A 14,896-nucleotide genomic window follows, 5' to 3' on the forward strand; every position below is an offset into this window, starting at 1 on the left:
TAAGTGCTCTACACTACAATCTACATCTCTAAGTTCTCTACACTACACTCTACATCTCTTAGTTCTCTACACTACACTCTACATCTCTATGTTCTCTACACTACACATCTCTAAATTCTCTACACTACACTCTACATCTCGAAAGTTATGTACACTACACTCTACATTTCTAAGTGCTCTACACTACAATCTACATCTCTAAGTTCTCTACATTACACTCTACATCTCTAAGTTCTCTACGCTCTCCATCTCTAAGTTGTCTACACTATCCTCTACATCTCTATGTTCTCTACACTCTACATCTCTAAGTTCTCTACACTACACTCTACATCTATCTCTATGTTCTCTACACTACACTCTACATCTCTGAGTTCTCTACACTACAATCTACATCTCTGAGTTCTCTACACTACAATCTACATCTCTAGGTTCTCTACACTACACTCTACATCTCTAAGTTCTCTACACTCTACATCTCTAAGTTCTCTACACTACACTCTACATCTCGAAAGTTATGTACACTACACTACATTTCTAAGTTCTCTACACTACAATCTACATCTCTATGTTCTCTACACTACACTCTACATCTCTATGTTCTCTACACAATGATGAAGAGTTTGCCTGCAAGCTACACTAGTGTGAAAATAACTGAAACAATCTGATCTAAACATGGTATGAGCTTGGAACAACAATCACATAAAAATATTTATAATGCAAAAGATGACATGTGAATGAACATATGCACACTGTAAGTTTACACACATATAGCATGAAACAGAGTGCACAGGTACATGAATGGATGAATGTTAAGGTATGATGTCACATTAATTAATTTTGTAATTTTTAATTTCACCTTCATTTAATCAGGTATGCCAGTTGAGAACAAAATCTATATACAGTGAGTGCAAATGTAGAAGAGTAGGGAGGTAAGGCAATAAGGCAAAAAATAATTACAATTTAGCATCAACACTGGAGTGATAGATGTGCAGATGATGATGTGCAAGTAGAGATATTGGGGTGCAAAAGAGCAAGAGGGTAAGTAATAATATGGGGATGAGGTAGTCGGATGTGCTATTTAGAGATTGGCTGTGTACAGGTACAGTGATCGGTAAGCATCTCAGACAGCTGATGCTTGAAGATAGAGAGGGAGATATAAGACTCCAGCTTCAGAGATTTTTGCAATTCGTTCCAGTCATTGGCAGCAGAGAACTGGTAGGAAAGGCGGGCAAAGGAAGTGTTGGCTTTGAGGATGACCAGTGAAATATACCTGCTGGAGTGCGTGCTACGGGTGGGTGTTGCTATGGTGACCAGTGAACTGAGATAAGGCGGGGCTTTACCTAGCAAAGACTTATAGATGACCTGGAGTGGGTTTGGCAATGGATATGTTGTGAGGGCCAGCCAACGAGGGCATACAGGTCACAGTGGTGGGTAGTATATGGGGCTTTGGTGATTAATTGGACGGCACTGTGATAGACCACATCGAGTTTGCTGAGTACAGTGTTGGGGGCTATTTTGTAAATGGCATCGCCGAAGTCAAGGATCGGTAGGATAGTCAGTTTTACAAGGGTATGTTTGGCGGGATGAGTGAATGAGGCTTTGTTGCGAAATAGGAAGCCGATTCAAAATGTAGTTTTGGATTGGAGATGCTTAATGTGATTCTGGAAGGAGAGTTTACAGTCTAACCAGACACCTAGGTATTTGTAGTTGTCCACATATTAAGATGCTGTTAGTTCTTTTTAAACGTTCCATTTTCATTTGCAATGCCATGTTTAAGTGTAATTAGCACAGAGTGGAAATGGAGAGTGAATGAGTGTCAGTGCATGGCTTGTTTAGTTGGCTAATTTATTGATTAAGATTGATGGCATGTATCACTTTGCTTGGCTGCGGCCTAATTAAATTATGTAAGTATAAATAGGTGTATGTGTGTGATTAGAGACTGCTAGGGGCGACAGGTTCTGACTGCTAGCGTAATTCCAGGTGTAACCATACATGTACAGCCAGTGAAGGCTGCTGAGGGGAGGACGGCTCATAATAATGTCTGGAACGGAGCAAATTGAATGGCATTAAACACATGGAAACCATGTGTCTGATGTACTTGATACCATTCCACCTATTCCGCTCCAGCCATTACCACAAGCCTGTCCTCCCCAATTAAGGTGCTACCAACCTCCTGTGATGCACACGCCCCCCCCCCCCCCCCCCTCTCCCAGGCTGTGGCTGATTCATCAGTGGGCAATGACTGAAAGGACAAACTAATCTTTACTCCAGTTACCCAGCAGCCTCCTGTACAAAGCTTTAATTCTCAGTGTTCATAAGAGGATGTCCTCTAGTTTTTCCACACAGGAGAGATGCTTTTGTTACAAAAGATTCAGTGGGAATACACACAACAGCCAAGAAGAAAACACATAATTATTTCAGGGACTTGCTTTGTACAAGAGATCTACACTACCAACAGTGGAGATAATTGATTGTTGAGGGACAGCAGCTTCCTCACTAGAATAAGAATACCATTCTGACCAGAACTGCTGTGGAGGGTGTTGTCAGGGTTTGGTTATAAGCAAAGGCACACATTGGAATACATTGAGTGCAAAAATGGTACCCATTTCAAATAGGGATCAAATGCTCAAAACAGACCTCATTAAAAAGTTGAAAATTACAAACCAAAGCCCCATATTTCAACAAACAAAATAGCCACAACTTTAAAACGTTATAGTTTTACAAATAAAACTAAACGCTGAATCTCAATGACAAACACCTGAATCGTCTAATCAGTCAGAAAGACAGCACATTATCTCAGCCTCCTATGAAGAAGAGAGATGTTGGTTAATTAAAACACATAGCCAAGCCCTGCTAATCCTGTGTGTGAGTGGCAGACAGAAAAGTCTTGTGTTTGGGAGGTGATTAACTCTAAGCCTAAAAGATGCTGTGAACAGCACTACAGGCTCATAAGTCAGAGATGCTATTACTTGATGTTCGGGTTAATACTCATTGCCTAGTACTTAATCAGACACTGATGTTTACCAGAGGGAAAATGTGCTGGATTTTGATATTCAGTTTGCATGTGGCTGATAATACAAAAACAGCACAATTATAATAATACCTTGCTCCTCTTACTTCTCTATGAAAATAGACTCAATTAAAGAATGTCACAGAAAACAACAATTTCCTCAGATTGAGTTCTCTACAATGTTCTGTTTTAGCACTCTGAGATATTTCCATCAAGTTTTCCTCAAACAAATTTTCAAGGTGACTCCTTTCTCTCTAAAAAGTGATATTGTTACACAGTTACAGCTAGACACAATCGAAACTTGAGAACAAATTAGCTCAAACTCCTAACTGTATTTAAATCTTCCCAGTCCTGGTACCTTATCTAGTCCTGTTTTGATGCATATCAGTCCTGCATGTTATTTTGTTTTGTTCAGATATAATTCGTTTTCTAAACTTTAAATTGAATGTAATGGTTAGATAGCAGTTCATATTTATCTCTATGGCCTTGAATAGCTTAAAGATACCATTGTTGCAGTTGCAGTAAGAAATGTGCTGTTTCTTACCTGCTTCTTCAACTACTTTCAGTATTTATGTACTTTCTGTCTTTGTGTGCAATTAGATATATTCTTACCTTGTCAGCTGACATGTTTAATTTGTTTTCCTTTGGAACTCGTCCTATTAGGCGATCACAAGACACAGTACTTATTAGTGTCAGTTAAAAAAAAATGTCTAACTGAAGTCTAAGGAAATACTTGTCGAATTTTTCTGTGGCAGGTTTATTTAATTGAAAGTTGTTTTTCTGTGCCAGTCTAACAGGTTTATTTCTAATTACTCTGTTGACTGAGTGAGCGATATGTTAATGTTAGACAGACAGACAGACAGACAGACAGACAGACAGACAGACAGACAGACAGACAGACAGACAGCTACCTAACCTCAATATAGTGGACATCTCATCTGCTGCCTGAACTCACATCTCTCCCACTAGTGCCCTCTAGCTCCTCCGGGGCCCTGGAGAAAAACACAGAGAAAACATGACTTCAAGTCTTCCTGCTTCATCTACCATGAGGAGAGCCGCAGATCAGCAACACTACAAATGACTGTGTAAACTGTCAACCTTCAACACTGTTTGTCCAGTTAACCTCATAAAGGGCTGTCTACATTACTTAACAGTTTGTAAAGTATCATTTCTTTTGTCGATCTACCAGTGAGTGAAATAACAGTAAACTAGAAGATAAATCAGGCTTATTGATGACACTAGTAGAAGTCATTAGAAATAGGCTTTGTTGATGCAGGGAGGGAGTTGCTAAAGACGAACACTGCCTACTTCCTCCCCAATCATTTATCATTGTGACACATTTGCCTTGCTAAATTAATTAGTTTGGTAATTAAGTGTGACATGAATTAATTAAATAGACATGAATTCAAACACTATAGGACTCCATCAGAAACAAAAGGTTAGTGGCACATTATTCATTAGCGTTTAAACTTAAATTACATTTCCTTTGTGTGGGTGTGGAAAAACATCTTAGAAAGACATCATCTTGTGCTTGTATGTAAGCAGCTGCCAATGGCTATATGTCAAATCGACTGTCAGAAGAAGTTTCTTTATGTATTTAAAGAGTCAATATGGATTACTAGACTGTGAAGTGTAATGTAGCATGTAGTACATCAAGTCGTACATTCAATGCTCTTGAATGCCAAAATGTTGCATAGCTCATCGACACCGTATTATTGTTGAGTTTCTTGCAGAATCTTGTTATAACACATGTATAACACACATATAATGCAGTTTAGCATATCGCCTGTGACACAGCATGTCTCCATACGATGGAACACTCAGACAGAGAGGTGGGCGGTGGAATACGACCTCACTCTGGGTGGATGAGCAAAGTCATCACCAAGAGCAGAATTCAACGGCTATCAAAGGCTATTCATTCTCCAAAAGCATGAAAGGCAGAGCAGAGCATAGCTAAGTATCTGAAGTTAGAGAGTAGAACTCACACTATCTCTCTGAGCAGATTATCAATAGGCTGTGTCCATCAGTAGAACCACTGATGTGAACAGTGGAAAATTGGCTTTGCATAAAAGAGGAGAAAATGTATTGTATGAAAGAGAGACCAAATGGGGCTATCTTCTGATGCCAAAGTGTAAAGTCACTCCGAAAATGTTCCTGCAAAAGTTCATCAATTCAGGAAAATACCGCTTATCAAGATGGACAAAGTAATATTTTTCCCATTATGTCTAATTTTGAATGTAAAACGATTAGAGCCAAGCCCAATCTGACATACAGCTAGTTGCAGGACAAGGCAGCAGTAATTGCTCTTTATATTGTTTGCTTCCTTATTTGTGTTTCAATTTGTTTGTGCCGGATTAATGAGTGTGCCAATCAACTGAATTATAATAATGACACATTATTAAAGCATGTTCATGAAATCCATATCAAATTATTCTAATAGTGACAACAAACTACCTGTTTGTTATTGAGTATGTGTGGGGAGGTTGCTGAGGTGCACACATGGCTGCCTCTGAGGAGATGACTGGAGTCCAGACAACAAACCATCTGACACTAGTGGCCAGTGGCTTGCCTCAGAAGCTAGCTAAACTAGATTAATTTTCTTTCCTGCACAGTCATCGGCTTCCTTTTTAAGACATAGGTGGCAAGATTAACCTGCAGTTATCATCATATTATCATCAGATGACGTCTTAATCATGCTCCCCTGAGCTCCGACTCCGAGAGGTAATGAATTTCAGATCTATTTACCATCTTATCGTGACTCGACGGTGTGTGGCTTCTCAAGGGGAGAACTATAAACCATGTGATTCAATACACCCAGGTTTTCTCTGCATCAAAGTATACAATGACAGAATAGGCCTTGATACTGTACTGCACCTTCACTCAGTCATGGAAGAGTGGCATCCGTTGAGTGTTTTGCCTATTAGCACAGTAACTGTGTGTGTGTGTGTGTGTGTGTGTGTGTGTGTGTGTGTGTGTGTGTGTGTGTGTGTGTGTGTGTGTGTGTGTGTGTGTGTGTGAGTGAGTGAGTGAGTGAGTGAGTGAGTGAGTGAGTGAGTGAGTGAGTGAGTGAGTGAGTGAGTGAGTGAGTGCGTGAGTGAGTGCGTGTGTTTTGGTCTCTCATTTGATGGGGAACAAGTGACGCAGGCACATAATTTTTATGGATCAGTCATAAATGTTAAGTGATCCGAAGGGAGGCAGAAAACAAACAATAATTTGTTTAACACTCCCCTTACACATTATAAAGACAATAAACCCCTTAACATTCCCCTTACACCTTATAAAGACAATAAACCCTTTAACACTCCCCTTACACCTTATAAAGACAATAAACCCCTTAACATTCCCCTTACACATTATAAAGACAATAAACCCTTTAACACTCCCCTTACACATTATAAAGACAATAAACCCCTTAACATTCCCCTTACACCTTATAAAGACAATAAACCCCTTAACACTCCCCTTACACCTTATAAAGACAATAAACCCCTTAACATTCCCCTTACACCTTATAAAGACAATACACCCCTTAACACTCCCCTTACACCTTATAAAGACAATAAACCCTTTAACACTCCCCTTACACCTTATAAAGACAATAAAACCCCTTAACACTCCCCTTACACCTTATAAAGACAATAAACCCTTTAACACTCCCCTTACACCTTATAAAGACAATAAACCCTTAAACACTCCCCTTACACCTTATAAAGACAATAAACCCTTCAACACCCCTCTTACACCTTATAATGGCAGTAAACCCTTTAAACCTACCCTTACACCTTATATAGACAACCCAATACCAGCTGTATTATAAGGCACTTTCTAATCTCGTCAGTTGGCTCTCTAGCACTTGAGCCTGGGGACGAGGTTAGGTACTGACTAGTGTCACGTACAGCAGATAATTAGTGGTACACAACTAATTAATATCAAAAGTCTAACAATTACCCTTTGTACCCACAGTATTTTCCTGAATAATTGCCTACCTTGCTAGGGTGACAGGTAGGGCATTATCATTTAGGATCGGTCACCTACAGAGAAGGGTCAAGAGCTTCATCATCAGCTGTGACAGTGACACCTGGGATTTGGCATCAGTCCACAGTCCAACTACACCTTCTTCTCAACCACAATCAACTCCACTAGAATAGAATACAGAATCCACATGAGAATATCAGAATAGAAGAGGGGCCATGTAAGGGTTGATGCTCAGTCAAGAGATGTTGCCTAATGCAATTCTGAGGTCTAATCAGCCACTTAATCAGCCCAGTATTGTTTCTCTGCCCTCCTCTATCCCATCAACCCCTATCCCTCCAATCCATCACCAAGAAGGTGAAAGCCACTGATTGCCTCCTCTATTCCATCCGTATCCAAGGTTACAGCATTAGGAACCTCAAGCACTACTAAGGCTCTGTTGATTGGGGTTGTCGCTAATTCATTTAGCACCCTATTGTTGAGGTGATTATGAGGGATGAAAATATTTTAAGGTATACATTTGCCTTGGTAATGGAAACTACCCCTTTGACAGAACAAGCAATTGAAGGGATTCCAATAGTGTCAACCTTCAGGTGCTGAAAAGCAGGATATGCCAATCAGATTCAAATGTGCATAACACCATGGCCTTTTTCCTTAGCGTCTGTGTGACACCCCATAAACCTACTTTCCCCCTTTTATTATCCCCAAGGACAGAGTGTCTCTGTATAGGTGTCTATAGTGCTGAGCCACCCACACTCTTTCCCAGACAACAGCCACACCCATAGGGCAGATTACAGATCACTACCCCCTGAGAGGGGTCCTACCGCCAGGCACCTGCTGTCTCCACCAAAAGGGACAGCAACGGGCACAGCTTGGCACCAAACTTCCCACACAGCACATTTCTGCTCTCTGCATCTGGACAGGCACAGCTGTTCAGGAATAATTCTCGTAGCAAGTAGGTGAAGAGGGTTCAGACTTCCCCTTCACAGTTTAACTCAACTCAACCCTCTCTGCCCCTTAACTTAAACTCTACTTTGGTTAGGGGAAAAGGGCGGCCAACTTTGAGAAAATGACATTGGGCATTATTACAGGAAACCATTACCCCTTCATTTCATTTTCCCCACTGAACGATGAGGCGTAAACCTGAAGCTGAAAGGCAGCGTGTCCCAAATACATCACAATGTCCGCCGAGCAGATGGCCATCTAGCTGTGGCCCAGACCCACCACAGTAAAGCTGAATAATGCATGCACACCTCGCTGTGATCCAGCACATTCAAAACACAAACGGATCGCTCTGCGCCTGGACGCAGCGCAAAACGCTTTTCTAAAAGCTCACTTTACCCAAGTCGTCTCCCATAAATAATATCCCCTCCAACGTTCACATGCATAGAAATTGCAACTTGTTGGTTATAAGAGGGTGCGGTACGGGTGCACATTGAATGTCAATGCAGTGATGAATAAACAATGAATCTTTGGGATGGCTGCTCCCGGAGCAACGCTGAGCTGACAACTGGGGTGTTTCGACCTCCTCAGGTCTCAGTAATTGTTTCTGCCACAGTGCAGGAAACCTCCCTGTCAGCTGTGATTTGATGGAGGCTTGTTTTCTCTTCATTTACAACAAAACACCCAAAACAAACCAAAATTGGTTCTGTTAAATTTCCCAGAATATTCGTTAGATTGTGGCTAATGTTCTCAGAACACAAAAACTGTCCAGTTGTTCAGTTGTATAAAACATTTGCCTGACGTTACAAGAACGTTCCCAGATAACATTTGGTCTGTTCTTTAAAGATCCCCGGAGTGTTTAATTAAGTTATAGGAACAGTGTGGTGGTAACATTGTGGGAACATCCCAAAAGATATCTTCCCAAAACACAAAAACTGTCCAGTTGTGCTGACAATAACAATGTTTCTAGTAGGTTGAAAAAACATTTGCCTGATGTTGTAAGAATGTTCCCAGAACATATTTACTATGTTCTTTAAAAGTTCCTAAAACATGTATTTAGTTTATGGGGATATGACAAGAAATAGCTTCCCAAAACACAAAATCTTTCCACTTCTAATTACATTTTTACAATGTTTATATTAGGGTGCACAAAACGTTCCCTCAAAGTTGGAATGTTACTCCTATCTTCCCAGAATGATCAAATTGATTTTATAAACGGGGTGGTTTGAGCCCTGAATGCTGTGTCGTGACGTTGTAGTAGTTAATGTGACGACTGTTGTTCATCGAATGATTAAAGTTTCTAATTGCGTGATTAACTGAATCAAGCAATTATTAACTCATTAACCTAGGGCACCATGGGAAAAGTAGTTTTTATTGAGTTTCAATTTCCCAAATTAACTCAAAGAATATTAGAATATCGATTTTACAACAGCCGCTAATTAACCAGTTTCCTCTACCAATCTCATTCTGAACGTTGTATAGCCCATGAATCTGCACGGACCCGGGTCTCACCAATGAGTTCGTACCACACCAATCTCAGTTGAACATTTATTTACTAAAAAGCTAACATTATGATAAAAGATACACATAGACAAAACACATTATAGGCTATTGGTTAGAACTTAGTATAACAGGCCAACACACTATGGCGCGTGTTACCCAAAAGGGGAATTTCAAAGAGAGAGCGAAAAAAGAAAGTACACGAGAGAAATATACATTTGGGTGAATTTGTCAGCTATGCGATTCTAACCCTAGCCTTGCCCCAAACTCCGCTCTTGTGGGTCAGAATATAATTATGTCATTATGTGGGGATGATCTCCGAGGATTCTCTGAGTGGACCGTCCAGACTGCTCGATGACTCACTACTCCGGCGCACCTATCTGATCGTCCTCCCGATGTCAGTGTCCTTTTGGTTTAGGAGTTTGTTCCCTCACCCTTTGCTCTGGAACGGGTCTTCTGAGGACAGACAGCTCTGTAGCTCAGAGCTCACAGAATAGGAATGAAACCCTTTAGATACCACGATTTGATGGGAGATGGAGGCTAGGTGGTTCGACTTAAATTCACCCGCTTAGACACAGCTACTCATCCGTAGCTTGGGTAGAAAAGGATTTCTTTGTCTTCAAACTTGCGTTGCGTTCTGGGTTCGTTGACTTTTTAGGCCTTGCTGCAGCTTGGGTCACGTAGTCTCCCTGGAAATTTTATACTCACAGGTTTTATACCCTTGGGTCAGAAGTGGGCGTAACCGCCTTTAGGGCAATTCTCTGGGCGTACCAAGTTAATGAGGCAAGGTCGAGATTTTATTCAAATCCAATTTTAGACAACTAACTTAACATTTAATCTTCCCCAAAAGATTCTCTTTGATTTGGATATTTTCCATACAACGTACAATGTATAAACATCAAACATATACTAGGAAAACTCTTCACATTAAAATGTTTTCGTAATAACGTCATCTATTAACCTTTAATAACAAAACAAAAATGACATACATTTTCATATTCCATCTATCGTCATGACCACCATTGTGGCTGACGGAAACCATTGTTCCAAAGTCCCTTTATTTCATGTTTAATATTCTGAGGCTGGTTCTCCATAGTAACAGGACAAAGGAATTTGTCTGTGGCCTGAGATTTACCAGGGGCGTGAGGGGCCATAAAACCCCCCACATCTTCAGACCCCTTGATCTCTCCTCCTCTGTTGGGGTTGAGAGATAATCTGTAGGGTTGTGGTCTGCTGTAACCTGACCTGGTCAGGACAGTCATGACAGCTGATTGGTTGAAAGCCAAAGACCACAACCTGGAAGTCAGAGTAAAGGTGTGAACAACTTTATATTTGACTTGGTCCCATCTCAGTGGCGCAGTGGATTGAGTCCAGGGATAACACTCCAAGCTCCCAGGTTCACTCACTGCTTGTGACTATCAACAAAATACTGTAAAACTATGTTTTCAATAAATGTCTAATAAATTATGTGATTCCAAATAATTGCCATACTGTATGTGCAGAACATTGGAGATTGAACAATTCTGGATCATCATTTCATAATAACCTTGTTTCTTGTCTGTTGTTATAGGTGTTAGTAGTTTTACAGTAGCTCCATCAACAAGTGAATATTCCAGGAATGTTTTTTTCGAACAACTTCAAGTGCTCCAGCATTTTAGTGCTGAAGTACAGTACCATGGCCTCACGGGTGGCGCAGTGGTTAAGGGCGCTGTACTGCAGCGTCAGCTGTGCCACCAGTCAAAGTTTTGGACACACCTACTCATTTTCTACATTCTGAATAATAGTGAAGACATCCAAACTATGAAATAACACAAATGGAATCATGTGGTAACCAAAAAAGTGCTAAACAAATCAAAATAGATTTCATATTTGAGACTCTTCAAAGTAGCCACCCTTCGCCTTGATGACAGGTTTGCACACTCTTGGCATTCCCTCAACAAGCTTCATGAAGTAGTCACCTGGAATGCATTTCAATTAACAGGTGTGCCTTGATAAAAGTTAATTTTATGTGTTTGAGCCATTCAGTTATGTTGTGACAAGGTAGGGATGGTATACAGAAGACAGCCCTATTTGGTAAAAGACCAAGTCCATATTATGGAAAGAACAGCACAAATCAGCAAAGAGAAACTTTGAAAGTTTCTTCAAATGCAGTCGCAAAAACCATCAAGTGCTATGATGAAACTGGCTCTCATGAGGACCGCCACGGAAAAGTAAGACCCAGAGTTACCACTGCTGCAGAGGATAAGTTCATTCGAGTTTCCAGCCTCAGAAATTATAAATGTTTCACAGAGTTCAAGTAACAGACATATCTCAACATCAACTGTTCAGAGGAGACTGCATGAATCATGCCTTCCTGTTCGATTGCTGCAAAGAAACCACTACTAAACGACACCGATAATAATAAGAAACTTGCTTGGGCCAAGAAACACGAGCAATGGATGGCTGCCTCCTCCATGCTTCCCACCGTGAAGCATGGAATAGGTGGTGTGATGATGTGGGGGTGCTTTGCTGGTGACACTGTCAGTGGTTTATTTAGAATTCAAGACACACTTAACCAGCATGGCTACCACAGCATTCTGCAGCGATACGCCATCCCATCTGGTTTGTGCTTAGTGGGACTATCATTTGCTTTTCAACCGGACAATGACACAACACACCTCCAGGCTGTGTAAGGGCTATTTGACCAAGAAGGAGAGTGATGGAACGCTGCATCAGATGACCTGGCCTCCACAATCACCCGAACTCAAACCAATTGAGATGGTTTGGGGTTAGTTGGACCGCAGAGTGAAGGAAAACCAGCCAATAAGTTCTCAGCATATGTGGGAACTCCTTCAAGACTGGTGGAAACGCATTCAAGATGAAGCTGGGTGAGAGAATGCCAAGAGTGTGCAAAGCTGTCATCAAGCCAAAGGGTGGCTACTTTGAAGAATCTCAAATACTAAATATATTTTGATTTAACACATTTTTTGGTTACTACATGATTCCACATGTGTTATTTCATAGTTTTTATGTCTTCACTACTATTCTACAATGTAGAAAATAGTTTAAAAAATTAAGAAAAAAATTAAGAAAAACCCTTGAATGAGTAGTTGCGTCCAAACTTTTGACTGGCACTAGATGTTAAGGGGGCATTTGTAGAATCCTCATGTCAATGTCAGACTATAACTTCACGAGACCATTGTAGGAATATTATTGCTGTTATGGGTGTTTTGAATAACATCCATCAATATTAGCAGAACGTTCCTGTAATGTTTCCTCAGAACCACTTCTATTGCTCCCACATTTGTTGCGGCAGTATGTTTTATGAAGAACATTGTGTTATTACATTCCCTGGCAACAAAATCAACCTCAGGGGAATCTTCTGTGGTAGTTTTTACAGATTGAGAACACTTGAGTGGATGTTTACACATTCCAAGGGTATTTCATTTTAAACATTTTTCTTAGAAAATAAACATTTGTGTGTTTGTGGGATGTTAACAACCTAATGTTAGCTCAAACCTGAACTAGTATGTGGGCCAAGTAGTAAATGAATATGATAAGCTGCTCTTTGGCCAGAAAGTGTTATGTCAACTAGTTTTGGCAAGTCGGTTAGGACATCTACATGAAACAAGTTATTTTTCCAACAATTGTTTACAGATTTTTTCACTTATAAATCATTGTACCACAATTCCAGTGGGTCAAACGTTTACATACACAAAGTTGACTGCCTTTAAACAGCTTGTAAAATTCCAGAAAATGTCATGGCTTTAGAAGCTTCTGATAGGCTAATTGACATAATTTGAGTCAATTGGAGGTGTATCTGTGGATGTATTTCAAGGCCTACCTTCAAACTCAGTGCCTCTTTGCTTGACATCATGGGAAAAACAAAAGAAATCAGCCAAGAACTCAGAAAAAAATTGTAGACCTTCACAAGTCTGGTTCATCCTTGAGAGCAATTTCCAAGCGCCTGAGGGTACCACGTTCATCTGTACAAACAATAGTATGCAAGTATAAACACCATGGGACCACGCAGCCATCATACCGCTCAAGGAGACGCGTTCTGTCTCCTAGAGATGAACGTACTTTGGTGCTAAATGTGCAAATCAATCCCAGAACAACAGCAAGGACCTTGTGAAGATGCTGGAGGAAACAGGTACAAATGTATCTATATCCACAGTAAAATGAGTCCTATATCAACATAACCAGAAAGGCCTCTCAACAAGAAAGAAGCCACTGCTCCAAAACCGTCATAAAAAAACCAGACTACGGTTTGCAACTGCACATGGGGACAAAGACTGTACTTTTTGGATAAATGTCCTCTGGTCTGATGAAACAAAAATAGAACTGTTTGGCCATAATGACCATCGTTAAGTTTGGAGGAAAAATGGGGACGCTTGCAAGCTGAAGAACACCATACCAACCGTGAAGTACGGGAGTGGCAGCATCATGTTGTGGGGGTGCTTTGCTGCAGGAGGGACTGGTGCACATCACAAAATAGATCAGCATCATGAGGGAGGAAAATTATGTGGATATATTGAAGCAACATCTCAAGACATTAAAGCTTGGTCGCAAATGGGTCTTCCAAATGGACAATGACCCCCAAGCATACTTCCAAAGTTACAAAGTCAAGTTATACTTACAAAGTCAAGTTATTGGAGTGGCCATCACAAAGTCCTGACCACAATCCTATAGAACATTTGTGGGCAGAACTGAAAAAGCGTGTGTGAGCAAGGAGGCCTACAAACCTGACTCAGTTACACCAGCTCTGTCAGGATGAATGGGCCAAAATTCACCCAACTTATTGTGGGAAGCTTGTGGAAGGCTACCGGAAACGATTGACCCAAGTTAAACAATTTAAATTCTACCAAATACTAATTGAGTGTATGTAAACTTCTGACCCACTGGGAATGTGATGAAATAAATAAAAGCTGAAATAAATCACTCTACTGTTATTCTGATATTTCACATTCTTAAAATAAAGTGGTGATCCTAACTGACCTAACACAGGGAATTTTTACTAGGATTAAATGTCAGGAATTGTGTAAAACTGAGTTTAAATGTATTTGGCTAAGGTGTATGTAAACTTCCGACTTCATCTGTATATGCCTTATCTGGTCATAACGCTTGCAGAGTTGGTGAATGGTAACTTGAATGGTAGCTTTCTGAGCAGAGAAGATCTTGTCATATTCATTGTCTCCTCTGCCCAGATACTGGCTCAGCTCAAACCCTAACTAAACTTAGTTTGAGTGTTCGCTAATGTTCTGAGAATGTTCCCGGTTTTCTGAATGATTTATTCCTAATTTTGCACTAGCAGTTTCCTTGGATATGGATGGCAGATCAAGGGGAGAGGATGCATTTACATCTTTTCAGAAGTTGTCAGTTTTGTCTATGCTAATTAGATCATGTTTGGGAAAGAAATTGTCACTGTTGTGTGTATAGTAATACCACTACACATTTAAGGAATGAGAGATTTTATGAAAAACTGATTTAAAG

This window comes from Oncorhynchus clarkii, chromosome 27 (genome assembly GCF_045791955.1).
Source record: "Oncorhynchus clarkii lewisi isolate Uvic-CL-2024 chromosome 27, UVic_Ocla_1.0, whole genome shotgun sequence".
In the NCBI taxonomy this organism is placed as follows: domain Eukaryota; kingdom Metazoa; phylum Chordata; class Actinopteri; order Salmoniformes; family Salmonidae; genus Oncorhynchus; species Oncorhynchus clarkii.